Below are 14,412 nucleotides of genomic sequence, written 5' to 3'. Positions count from 1 at the left end.
TTTGATATAAATGTAACGTATAATATTAAGAGTATAGACAAACACAACACATGTTCAGGTTTTGCCAAGTGAAATGAAGAAGCAGTATACTAACCACCGCGCAACATAAAGGATAATCAAAAGACATAACAAAGCAGAAAAGACAATAAAACAAAAGCCACAAAAAATAATAAAAAGAAAATTCTTTAAATTTATTTCGTCTTATAAAAGGACTCATAAAAGACTCCCTAAAGACTCATAAACGATTATAAACATGACTCAAAAAAGACTGGAAGAAGAGCTCCAAATTAATCAACAAACCAGCAATAAATGATTGAAATACGACTAGAAAAAGACTTTGTATACCATCAAAAAATTAGCAAAAATGACTCGAAACTAATGCAGAGGAAGACTCATTTGTGATTTGTTTAGAAGAGTCGCCTGAGGTCACGTTTTCCTCCCGACAAAGGAGTCATTTATAATCAGAAAATGAGCTCATATTCCAGCTTTTTAATCGTGCAGTCGGATCAAAAAAGACTCAAATTTGATTAAAATTTTCAAAAAATGCTGGCTGGGTATGTATATATGTACCTATTGACAGGAACTGTATTCTATACTAGCGATCTATTCCTTTTAACGCTCTCAGTTAATAATAGCATTTTCAACAAGTTGAATGTTCTCCCTCTCCTTATGAACAAATAATTGTTCACATCTGTAACGCTAGTCATCTTATAACGTGTTGAATACAATAGAGGCATATCAAGTTCATTCTGCCTGTCACTAGCCTTTCGTTAACATTTTGTTGAACAACTAAAAATACTTAACAAACTGTGGGCGGAATTGTCTTTTGGTTATTGCATTTTTTTCTTGCTTTCTTACGTTTTTTATTCCGCTATTTATTGATCGGTGTGGCCAAGTACTTAAAAGGCGGCACAAAAATTGGGTCACCCTCTGCAGATTGCATGAAGTGTGTGCTAAAATGAACCACTTATGTCATTTGTGGCCGTATCAAAATTCGGGAAGACATAAATGCTTATTGCAACATTTCATCCTTCACTTCATAATGCAGATTGTCTTTCATATACGCACAAACAAGCACACACATGGTACATGCTGCATGTTGCAAGAATAGGGTCCAATGAAGTTAAATTGGTGTGGAGTCCCTGTATAGATGAACATACACATTAGTCGAATTTACGAAATGATCGTTCTCAATTGCTTCAAAAGCTTGTAACAGCTCAGCACATTAGTGTTCATATAAAAATAAGCCGCCAGGCAAATATGAAATAACAGAGACGTCACTCTGTCCTATGGTGAGGATACTTTAGTTGTCAGTAGTAAGAGTTGTATTATTAACACACAAAAATATTAAATAACTCAAAAAATTTAACCCAAAAACTCAAATGCTGAACTTAGAATAAGTTCATATATTCACGCAAAAATCACAGAGGGGAAAGAGGATGTTATCGAAAAAATCGAAAGTGTCACTTAACCATCGTGTTATCTAATTACTTAGCTTTTATTCAAAATCCTTCTTAAAAAAAAGATTCTTCACTACCTCTGTTATAAAGTTTTTCCATACCACAAAACAAAAACTCTCCTTCCCATATTCGACCGCTAAAGAAAATCTAACTGCACCAAACTGTGAATTCAGACAGCCACCCTGTTGCTGAAGAGGCAAAGCAATGAAATTATATTGCGTGTGTGGGTTGCAATATGACACATACTGTCATTATAAACAATAATGACAACAACAATAACAGCAAACTGGCAAAAACCATTTGCACAGGAGATATAGAAAATCACAAGGAAAAAATAAACAATATTATGAAGTTTTTATCAGTGAATTAAACGAAGCAAAAGAGTTGGTTATGTCCCATTTAACAGTTACACATTACGGCACACAGACCACCAAGAAGAGACCAGCAATAAATTTTCAAAGTGAATTAAAAACTTTAGTTTAAGGTGATTATGGTAGAAAAGTTCGTATTTAGTAAAGAGGAAATAAAAATGTGGGAAACTTTCCTACGTCTTTAATTTCCCCTTAAAACATTTAAGCTACGTATTTATTTATTGTAAAGAAACTCCATCGGTTTTATAGTAATGGGTGCATTGTGCGTCGTCTAACTGTCCACCCATACACCGCCTGCATTTTGCGACCCTTCTGTATGCAAACCTCCAAAGAACAGATGTCCTAATTGGTACAGAATAATGCGACCGAATGAGCAAATCAAGAACTGAAAATGTGTTGATTAGTGTTATGACTTTTTAACATTTTTCTCAAAAATGATTTTCTGTAGTGAGAATGAATGAACTTTTTCCTGTTAATGCCTAAAATAACATTAATTCCGTTTTATTATAAAAAAGTTTCCGCAGAAACAAGTTTGAAAAAAAAAATTGAAAAAATTCTATGAAACAAGTAAAAAAAGTATCAGTCGGCTTTGCCGACAGAGATATACCCTCAGCCTGTGGAAATTGAAATACAAAAAACGTATGTATTTAGGGGGTTTCAAAACGTTGGGCGTATGAACCGACAAAAATGTTGATTAGGATTAAAGTCCAAAAGTTTTGCGGAGGAGGAACTTAAAGGAATGGACCGACATAGACCATGGGGGTGGCATAAGAGGTTTTTACAACCTTCGGTGGAGGTACCTGAACTTTTGTGGTGGAGGTACCTGAAGGAGTGGTCCGATATGGTTTATCTTCGAACTTAAACTAAGTTTGGACACAATATTACGAACAGGGTTTCGGAGTCGGAGTCGGAGTCTACGAGTCGGAGTCGAGCAATTTTGCTGGAGTCGGAGTCGGAGTCTGAGTCGAAAAAAAATAACTCGACTCCGACTCCGGGCAAAAATTTCTTCTACGTTAACCTTAAGTTTGGAACAAGAACATTTCTTTAAAATGATTATTTATTTTAAAAGAAAGGTAAAAGAAAATATATATGCAAATTATATATTATACGAAGTTAAAGGACAATTCACAGGATATTTACTATCCTCTGAAGTGTAGTCTATTCATCCCTATTTTGTTGATCCAATTGATTCCAATCCAATCGAATTAAGATTGGACCTTTAACCTCTTTCGTCAGAAGTCTTACTGGTCTTCTCACAAATGTCTATTGGTATTCTCATCTTGTTTTTTATGAGAAGTCATCATTGTCTTCTATTAAAGACATTGTGGTCTCTATGGGAAATCTTATTGAATACACTGTGACACAAAGCGGAAGTTAATATCTGGGGGAGGAAAATTCCTTTTGGGAATGAAAGCCCCAATTGAGAACCCCAAAGGATCCCATAGCTGAAATTTCTGAGTCATGACATAATGATTTTTTGATTGACCCTCATCAATCATTGAGAAAATAGCTTTATATCTCTGTTTGGATATATTGTTTCATCATTTTTAGATTACATGTTTTCAGTTAAATGGAATGACGAACCTTTATGTCAAATATGCTGTCCTTCTAGCTTAGTTTCTTCCATGTCCTTTTTGTTCTTGAACTCATAAAGTAAAACAAAATGAAATTTTCTACAAAAATGTTCCACCGAAAATTATATGTAGGTTTCCCATATCCATGAAATCGATATTGTCACGTTTTAATTGTCCGTTATCAGTTTTACCCGTTACTTTCTCAAAAAACCTATGTTTATGTATTTCGGTAAATTTCGCATAATCTATTAACTATATATCAAATTCGGATGGTTACGCTTCTGAATTAGGCATAATAAATTCGTTGTTGGTTAACAGAAGCCTCTCAAACAGAGAATCTTTCATCTAGGATTCATTAAATACTCAATGAGGGCTTTAGATGTAGATATTCAAATAACAGAATCTGTCAGAGTTTTCTGCACATTCAATTGCATATACGAAATTCAATGAAATACATAATCATAGAGTTTTCATAAGAAAGGATCGGGTAAAAGTGATAAAGGACAATAAAGACATGACAACATCGATTTCTTGTCCTAGTGAAGCGACACTACATAAAATTTTCCTAGCAACATTTTTGTAGTATATTTTCATGCACGAAATCTCATCGTTTGCTAATTTTCAGTTCCAGAAACATTCATCTGCCTTCATGCTGAGTGGTGTACACAATATATCTCAAATATTTCAATAAAATTATCCACTCCACACCAAAGTTCAAAACGTGAGCGCTGAATTTTAGTTTAAGGGGTGATCCCTATTTATAAATTTCAGAAAAAGGTAGAAAGTATAAATAGCATAGAATATGTGGTCAAATTTTTAAGTCGATGGGAACAATATTGCCTCAGTATGAGCGTTGGATGGGAACAATTTATTTTATTTTGTATGCAGCATATAAACCTTGTTTTTATCGAAATCGGCCACAAAAATATATGACAATTGGTTTATTAGTTTTCGAGATAGAGTTGGCACCGCAAAATGCTTTAATGAAAAAATTTTCGTAGACGACCTCAAACCTTCGTAATATTTTTCTCTTTCAGATGAAAAAAAAAAATTCTGCCAAAAAGTTACGTAGTTTTCTCGGAAAAAAAATCATGAAAAATGGCTTTTATTGAGCTTTACAATTGGTCTCCTTTTAAGGCTAAGCACATTAAATCGTAAATTGTTTATAGTTTTTATTGCATGTAGTCCTTACGATTTGTATTGCCCCATCATTTTCAAATATTTTGAAGGCTTAAAGATTTTCTCACGCGGAAGAAATCCGTCCAGAATATACTCGTGCAAGAAAATTAAAACCGACAAAAACTTTCAAACTTTGCTATTTTTCAATGTAAGATTCGGCAGAAACAGTATTGATATGTTCGAATGTATTCGAACCAATGCCCTTTCTAATGACTAAGTAAGGAAAAACTAACACATTAGGCCAAAATATAGGAAAAAGTTAAAAATTTGTGCACATTTTATTCATTTTTAGTGGTATAGGAATTCACTCTCGGAGTCGACCCGGAGTCTGAGTCGGAGTCGGAGTCGTGAAAAAAACTCGCCTGGAGTCGGAGTCGGGCCAAAAATACCTCGACTCCGAAACCCTGATTACGAAGGCCAAATTTTGGCCGGAATCAGCATATCCCTTCGAGAATTATCTTGCGCTCCAACCACTACACATGATGTCATATGAGTTTTTTCACATTTCAGGCTATTTTCTCAGGAAGTATGGACTTGCCCCTGATGAAACTTGTACCTTCGTATGGGGGACAGTGAATATTTCTTCTCGAAACTATTTGGGCAAAATCCCAACAACAAAACAAAGCGGTAACTGGGGAGCAAACGAAGAGAGAAAAAAGGCACAACATTTGCAATAGAAATGAAAAGAATAAAAAACACTTTTTTTATTTCCGAACGGTATCGGTTAAAAAGAAACACTTTCCTTTTATTATTATAAAAAATCCACAGACAATTTTCAAAATGTTTATTTATAAAATTCAAAGTTATTTTAAATTAATCGAATTATTAATTTACAAAAAGCGATAGCGCCAAATATAATTACGCGCTCGAACAATGATAACTCAACTATTATTTAATAAAATAATAAAAAGCGTCTTCGCGCTAAAAGACCGAAAAATCACTAATATTTGTAACTTGAATTACAACAACAAAAGCAATATTCGCTCAAAAATGTACAGCGAATGACAGCTTCAAAAATGGTTGCCATATCCAAAAGGTTATCTCCAGAAAATGTTGCCACTTCGTCTTCGCCGCCAAGGTATCCAAAAATAACGGCGCTTCACGAACGTGAACATCCCGGGCCCCGTTCAGTCTTTGGGAATCACCGGTTCTGTAGTGCGATTCTGTAACTCCTTAACGACAGAATTAACGACGAATGTCGTTAGTTAACGATAATTTTCGGTAAGTGCTATTCTGTATACCAATTTTAACGATTTTTGTCGGTAAATTTTGTCGTTAATTACCGAAAATTATTGTTAAGTTAACAACCAAAAAAAAGTAGTTGTTAAGTCTTAACGACAGTACATTATTGCAATATTTTGTTGATTTCTGTTAACAACGGCGTTTTTTATGAACATATGTTAAGTTAATAAGGACGGTACACAAGGTAAATTCCGCCTTATTGAGAAAAATCGTCATAACATGGTTCCGCTTCGCCACTGTTGTGATTTTGCCGAGCCGATTTTATTGAAGCTGCATAAAGATCACCAAGGAGAAAGTTGTAGATCTTTTCATTCCCTTGGACGATCTTTGTGTAGCATCAATTAAATCGGCGCTGGTGAAGGCGCAACTGTGGCGAAGCTGCCCCTACCCTACATATGAAGGCTGCGCTTTCTTTGTTTATTTACCAACGTGTTTTTCCATTTAGCTAATTCAAAAAGTTTGGTACTGCTATGTAAGACCTATGCCAATGCCCTTAACGCTATCATTCTAGGAGGCTTTCGTTGGGTTTAATGCCGTATTGAGGCCAGAATTGTATAGTATTCCTATAATCTACTTCTTTCTGTGGTAATCTTATTGATTTAAGCTCAAAATCAGTAACAATCAAATTGTTAAAAATGGATTATAAAATCGGATTTCCGAACTTTTCATACCCACGGCTATGAGAGATTCTATTTAATGAAATAATTGAATATGTGAATATAAAAACTCAAATGACGGTAACCTGTACCAACGAAAATACAACAGCGGATTTTATGACATTTATAATTGTTAAATCACACACACATATTTCTGCATAGAAATGCAATTCACTGTCTTGAATGACCTTGATTACATACATTTATTAAATACTTTTGCCAGTAATGCATTGAACATATAATTGTATGGAAAACATATATACTGCAGCTTCTGTTCCTTAGATTGCAGGCACATTTTTGGTCTATAAGACAAGGTCCTGTCCACTTCAAACACATAAACTGGAGATATTCTATGTTTTGCCTTGTGGATACATTACGTGGAGACATGTTTATTAATTTTCTGGAATAAAACCACCAAAATCTATGAAATGTTTGCATTGGTCTTTTACCTCCTTGAAGTACTTACATGCATACATATAAACTTGAGTTTTGGAACTTAATGTTACCCTTGGGTTACACATTGTTGGGACACTCGCAGTCCCTTATTGTAGGCACATTCGTTTCAAAAACAGATATTTTTCGTCCTTTACGCGTTTTATCTTCGGTAGTTACGAAAAACTATATTTTCAAATTAAAAATACATTAACAAATATTAAAAGATAATATTTGACAATTTGTCTTTCTATCGATTTTCGTCGGTATGTGCTAACGATTTCTACAATCGTTAACATAAAGTTACAGAATAGCACATTCGTTAACTCAACCGAATATTTTCGTTAACTACCGATGTCGGTTCGTTACTAAAAAAAGTTACAGAATCGCACTACTGAAAAGACTCGAACAAAAAACAAAAACAAGAAAAGGTTAAAAATGGTGTGGCTCTGCCACAATTACCAATGTATACATCCAGCAACACGATGCAATGTTCTAGGTCTGTTCACAACCTTTTGTCTTCGGCCACATGGTCCATCGATTGGTATCATTAAATTGGGACTATCTCCATCCGTAAAAGCCTTCCTTCTGTAAAAGGCTGGAATACTATTAGTTGCGACCTCAGGGCATCTAGGTTCCATTCCAGTTACGCCTTTGGACGAACGATCTTCACCTTTGGCATTATCATTGGACGAACTAGGTCCATTTTCGGTTTTCTCCTTGGACGAACTAGGTCCATTTTGAGAAACAATTGTCGAAAAATTATTCGATTCAACTTTGGACGAACGAGGTCCACTACCTATAATGGCTTTGGACGAACGAGGTCCTTGCCTAGAATATGAATCGGACGAACTAGGTTCTTTCATTGATTGGGATACGGACGAACTAGGTCCCATTCCCTTTAAATGCGGCATTTTATCAACAGATCGTATTATATCAGCATTATCTTTTTCACAACATCTACTTTGTGCACTGTATTTAACGACATGAGGTAGTTCACTATCTACCAAAGTGCAACATGAGATCAGAGAACTTGCCTCAGAAATTGGCCCCGTTAAAACCCAACCAAAAATAGTTTCTTGGGCCACTAGAGAATTCAAAACATTTCTGCGAACCCCATCCAACAAAATCTGAGGATAAATGTCTCCTCCAATGAGAATATCTACTTGGATACTTCTACCAAATTTGGGATCAGCTAGAGGCACAATCCCCAACGAAAGCGAATTAGGGAAATCTATGGTGCAACTTGGCAACTTTCCTGTTAGTCTTGGCAAAACATAAGCGGAGACGTCAAAATGGAATTCTTCACTATGGGGAGATTTCAAAACAAATTTACATTGTTTCACTGAAGATCCGGCAATGGCATCATTCAGTCCTGAAACCCTGGTATTGACTCTTCTAACTGCCAAATTGAGACGCCTCTGCAATTTTTCGGTTATGAACGTAGCCTCGGATCCGGAGTCGATAAGTGCCCTGGCAGTATAAATATTTCCATTAACATCAATGTTAACGATTGCTGTACCCAATAAAATTTGATTTCTGGTGTCAGCAAAACAATTTTGTATATTAACTTCGCTAGTCGAATTATGTCGAGCTTGTTGACTAGTGCTAGGCCTGATATCCACCTCAGCGTTGGAATCCGAATTCGACAGATGTGCAGCTTCAAAAAGAGTTGCCATATCCAAAAGGTTATCTCCAGAAAATTTTGCCACTTCGTCTTCGCCGCCAAGGTATCCAAAAACAACGGCGCATCACGAACGTGAACAGTGAATACAAGTTGTTACAATAAAAACCAAGGCGATTCGAGAGCAGGTCCTAAACTGAACTTTTCCGAAATTTTGTGTGGGAGGAGTTTACCGATTGAGTCCATATTGCAACATCATCTAAGTCTGGTAGAAGTTTCACGATGTGCAAAGTATGGACCAAATCGGTTACTCCATTCAAGAGTTATCGTGCGCATAAATTTTCCGAACATTTGTGGGGGAGGTACCGGAAGGAGTGGACTGATATAACCCATCTTCGAACTTAAACTAAGTTTGGGCAAAATATTACGAAAGCCAAAATTTGAACCGAATCGGTTCATCCCTTCGAGAGTTATCGTGCGCTTCAGCCAGACAGACAGGCGGACGGACTTTGCTAAATCGACTCCAAATTGTCTGAAACACATTTCGTCCAAACATACTTGGGGTCTAAAACCATTATTTCGTTGAGGCACATTTTGCCCATAGGAAAGTGTATATACTCTTCTAGTTAGCATAAATGCTGAGGGTATAATGAATATAAAAATTCCCAAAAAATAATTTCCTGTTACACGAATAAATGGCCTTTTGCCTATTTATGACTAAACTAACTTTTATTCCATTTAAATTTTAAAAAAGGTCCCGCACAAACCGCTTTTAATTTTTATTATGTATGAAATAAAGTTATATTCAATATAAAATTATATATATGTTATAATTCGATGATAAAATAGGTGAGAAACAAACGGTTATGTCACTTTGATTATGTCGTGTGGTCCTATACCTTGTTTTCACTTATATATCGGCTTACAGTGACTTCAAAAGACTTAAAAGCTTCTTGTGTGGAAGCTTTTTTCATCGAATCACTTTATAATTGAGATTTTATGCAATCTTAGGTAAAACTCATAAAAATATCATACAGGTATACGAGGTTGTAACAAAAACATAACCCTAATGTTGATCTGCTCGCTACTCACGCGTCGTAATTATTTAGCGATCTTGAGCAACTACCCTGTAGGATATGTCAATAGAGAGTCTATACTGACACTGGTGACATTAGAACTAGTATGTCAGTAGTTGCTGAGGCACCATGTGTTGGCATTGGAGGTACTCGATGCTCTTGAAGCAACTTTAAATGGAAGGTGCTTACGAAAGCCAAACTTGTAGAGAATACAGTAAATGCATTGCCCCAATTTGAACTTCTGTATCACAATAACGGTAAAACCTACGAAATTATCATAAACGTTAATTTTGTAGAGAATTTTCATAGCTACAACATTTTCTTTAGTGCCAATTCGATCAAAATCGTGAAAATCTAAAATCGCGATTCATTTTTTATACCCTACCCCACTATGTGGGGATGGTATTATAAGTTGGTTTTGGCCAAAAAGTTTGTAACGCATCGAAATAATGGTCGTAGACCCATACTTATATATACCAACGCTTCGTTCCGGTACTTTTTAATAGTAAAACTCGTAAAAGAGAGAACTGCAAAAAATTGTTCTCACACAAAAGTTTTTTGAAATAGTTCGGGAACGGAAAAATGGAAAATACGTCAAAAAACTGGAACAAATGTCAAAGTCGGCGTACCAGCCAATCAAACGCCGGCAACCATGTTACTATTTTTACACGCTCAAATTTGTCGAGTAAAAAGTTTTTAAAGAGAGCGTAATTCAGCGCCATTTTTGTTTAAAGAGAAGTGAACATTTTACAATTTTTTTGTGTACGGGAACGGGTTTTCGGGTAAAATGTGTAAAAGTCAAAATGAATGTCTCGACGAGCTGAGTCGATCTGGCTATGTGTGTCCGTCCGTCCGTCTGTCCATCTAAACCTTGTAATCACGCTACAGGTCGCAATTTTGATCGGATCGTCACCAAATTTTGGGTGTTGATTAGGATCCCGGAGGCGAAGAAGCCTATTGATTTTGGTGATTTTGATGGTCGGATAATATTCAGGGGTTGGAATCTGCAAAAAATTTATTCAAAGCGAATATCTCCGCATCTGTAAGGGGTATATCAAAAAATATCACCTTTACAACGATGTAAAGCAGGTTGGCGTAGGTGTCCAAATAACGGAGATATAGCAATAGTCGCTAATACAACCCAACTTTTTATTTTTGAGATTTTAATTATAATGACGAATATCACAGCTTTTGTTCGGGAGCTTCCAAAGCAAAGGGCAACTATGAAAGTAGAATATCCCACCTTTAAAATGATGCAAAGTAGGTTGGCGTAGGTGGCCAAATAACGGAGCTATAGAAATAGCCGCTAATACATCCCATTTTTCATTTTTTTTCGAAATCGCGCTACAGGTCGCAATTTTGATCGAATCGTCACGAAATTTTGGGTGTTAATTTGGGTCCCACAGAGGAATAAGCCTATTGATTTTGATGATGGTCGAATAATATTCAGAGGTCGGAATGGACAAAAATTTATTTGGGGAAAAGGTCAACGTTTTATTTCAAAGCCAATATCTCTGTTTCTTTGAGAGGTGTATCAAAAGCAAAACCTGTCAATGAAGGTAAAAAATATCACCTTTACAACGATGTAAAGTAAGTTTTCGTAGGTGGTCAAACAACAGAGATATCGCAATAGTCGGTAATGCATCCTATTTTCCGATTTTTTTTGTAATCACGCTACAGGTCGCAATTTTGATCGGATCGTCGATTTTTTTTGGGAGTTGATGCGTGTCCCACAGAGGAAGAAGCCTATCAAGTTTGGTGATGGTCGGATAATATTCAGGAGTCGGAATAAGCAAACAGCTTATGTGGAGAAAACTCAACGTTTTTTCTTATGCGAATATCTCCAAAAGGAAAGCCCATCAATGGAAGAAGAAAAAATCTCCTTTATATTGATGCAAAATATGTTGGCGTAAGTGGGCAAACAACCGAGATATCGCAAAAAACAATAATATATCCAATTTTTGAATTTTTTTGTAATCACGCTAAGGTTGGAATTTTGATCGGATAGTCACGAAATTTTGGGGGTTGATGGGGGCCCGCAGACGAAGAAGCCTATTGATTTTGGTGATAGTCGGATAATATTTAAGGGTCGGAATGGGGAAAAACTCATGTGGAGACAAATTTAAAGTTTGTGAATATATCGGCTTCTAGTAGGGGTATTCCAACGGCAAAGCCTGTCAATGGATGAAGAAAATATTACCGTTACATTGGTATAAAGTAGGTTGGCGAAGGTTGTCAAACAAGGGAGATACCACAATAGTCGTTAATGCATCCAATTCTTCCATTTTTTTTTTTTTGCAATCACGCTACAGGTCGCAATTTTGATCGGATGGCCACGAAATTTTGGTTGCTTATGTGGGTCCCAGAGAGAAAGAGGCATATTATGTTTGGTGGTAGTCGGATTATATTCCCTAAAAGAAATGTTTACTAGTGAAAAGCTTATGCACAGAGGCAGTGGTGTAGGGTATCAAATGGTCGGCCCCGTCCCGACTATAGCCTTTGCTCACTTTTCTTTTTGTTCTTTTTATGATTTCTCTCATCTATGAACATTGTAGTTTCAGAATCCGGTGTTGCCCCATATAACGATATCACCCGATTTTCGGTATTTTGAGAATTTTAGCTAAATTTCTTTAAGGGAATTAGCTATAGATTGGCAGTTGAGGTTCTTACAGGTCACGAAACTTCTCCGCTAAAAATTGTCCACATAGTTCCATGTTTTGCTATAGGATCCATATATAACGTTTGAGGTTTCCAATGGGTTCAAAACGTCTCTGCAAGTGACTGTAAATAGAACATCTTCAGAAATGTTGGTGTCTATATGAAATGTTGGCGGTATGTTAACTGATGACTTACTTACTTACTTAGTTGGCCCATTACAGAACATTTGTTCCATAGACCGAACTAAGAAAAGATCTCCATTCCTCTCTGTTTTTCGCTTGACTTTTTGGAATACCGCGCCTTTTCATTTCTTCATCCACTTGTATGCTCCATCGAAGCTTAGGCATGCCGTTTCTGCGTGCACCGCCATGTGGCATGTATTCATACGCTTTTTTAGCGGGTTCATCATCGCTCATTCTCATGATATGGCCTAGCCAACGCAATCGTTGCATCTCGATACGTTTACCCATATGCATGTCTTTGTATAACTTATATAGCTCGTGGTTCATACGACGTCGATATTCACCGTCAACGCAAATCGGCCCGTAGATCTTTCGAAGAATTTTCCTCTCAAACACACCAAGCACTGCCTTATCTGCTTGCGCCATGCTTCGGAGCCATACATTAGCACGGGTAGTATCAGCGTTTTGTATAGTGTTATTTTTGTTTGACGAGATGTGGCTTTGTTTTTAAATTGCTTACTTAGACCATAGTAGCATCTGTTGGCCAATACAATTCTTCTTCTTATTTCACAACTGATGTTGTTTGTTGTGTTTATGGCAGTGCCGAGGTAGACGAAGTCTTTAACTACCTCAAAATTGTAGGTACCAACTTCCACAGTTGGTCCGAGCTCTATGGACGCTTTCCGCGTCGACACCATCTATTTGGTTTTTTCGCCGTTTACCGCCAGACCCACTTTCGCAGATTCTGCTTCGACCTTCCTAAAGGTATCAGTTACTTCCTTTACTGATCGTCCCATGATGTCTATGTCATCAGCATAGGCAAGTAACATGTGGCTATTGGTGTAAATTGTGCCATTTCTTTTGACATTTGCATCTCGTATTAACTTTTCCAGCAAAATGTTGAATAGGTCACACGAAAGGCTGTCTCCTTGTCTGAAACCTCTTTTGGTACAAAATTCTTCGGAGAGGTTCTTTCCAATTTTAACTGAGGACCTAGTATCAGTTAAAGTCATCTTACAAAGCCGGTTGAGCTTTGCGGGGATACCAAATTCAGACATTGCGTGGAATACCTTTGATCGGAGGGGACTGTCGAATGCTGCTTTATAATCGACAAAAAGGTGAAATGTGTCGATCTGCATCTCTTGGGTCTTCTCTAGGATTTGCCGCAGGGTAAATATCTGGTCAATGGTGGACTTGCCAGGTCTAAAGCCACATTGGTATGGTCCAATTATTTCGTTGATCATTGGCTTTAGTCGTTCGCACAATATCCCTGACACTATCTTATAGGCAATAGGGAGAAGACTTATGCCCCTATAGTTGGAACATACAGTCTTATCTCCTTTCTTGTGGACGGGACATAGGACGCTCAGGTTCCAATCGTCGGGTACGCGTTCTTCCTGCCAGATGGTGCTAACTAGCTGATGCATACACCTTATCAGCGCGTCGCCTCCGCTTTTAAACAGCTCGGCTGGTAAGCCATCGGCTCCTGCTGCTTTATTATTCTTTAGCCGGTTGATTGCTGTTTTTACCTCATCTTGGCCGGGCGGTATACATTATATACCATCTTCTGGGATTGGATCTGTGGTATCATCGTCTTCGCTACTATTGGATACCAGCAGATTGGAGAAATGTTCCTTCCATATCCTGAGCACGCTATCTGTATCAGTTACCAGATTACCTTGCTGGTCTCTACAGGAGGATGTGCCTGTACCAAAGCCATCTGTTTGATGTTTCACTCTTTGGTAGAATTTTCGGACTTCATTCTGGCTCCTGTACATCTCGATTTTTTCACACTCCCGCTTTTTCTCCCGACTCTCTCTCCTTCCTTCTCTCCTTTTCTCCCGATATCTCTCTCGTGCGATACGCGTTGCTACTGATTGTAAAGTAGCTCTATATGCCGCATTTTTCTCTTCGGTAGCAGCACGACACTCCTGGTCATACCATGAATTCCTTTGTGG

This window comes from Musca autumnalis, unplaced genomic scaffold, assembly GCF_047663935.1.
Source record: "Musca autumnalis isolate F117 unplaced genomic scaffold, ASM4766393v1 scaffold_1, whole genome shotgun sequence".
Classification (NCBI taxonomy): domain Eukaryota; kingdom Metazoa; phylum Arthropoda; class Insecta; order Diptera; family Muscidae; genus Musca; species Musca autumnalis.
The sequence above is the reverse complement of the archived record's forward strand: the minus strand, read 5'-3'. Positions refer to the sequence as shown.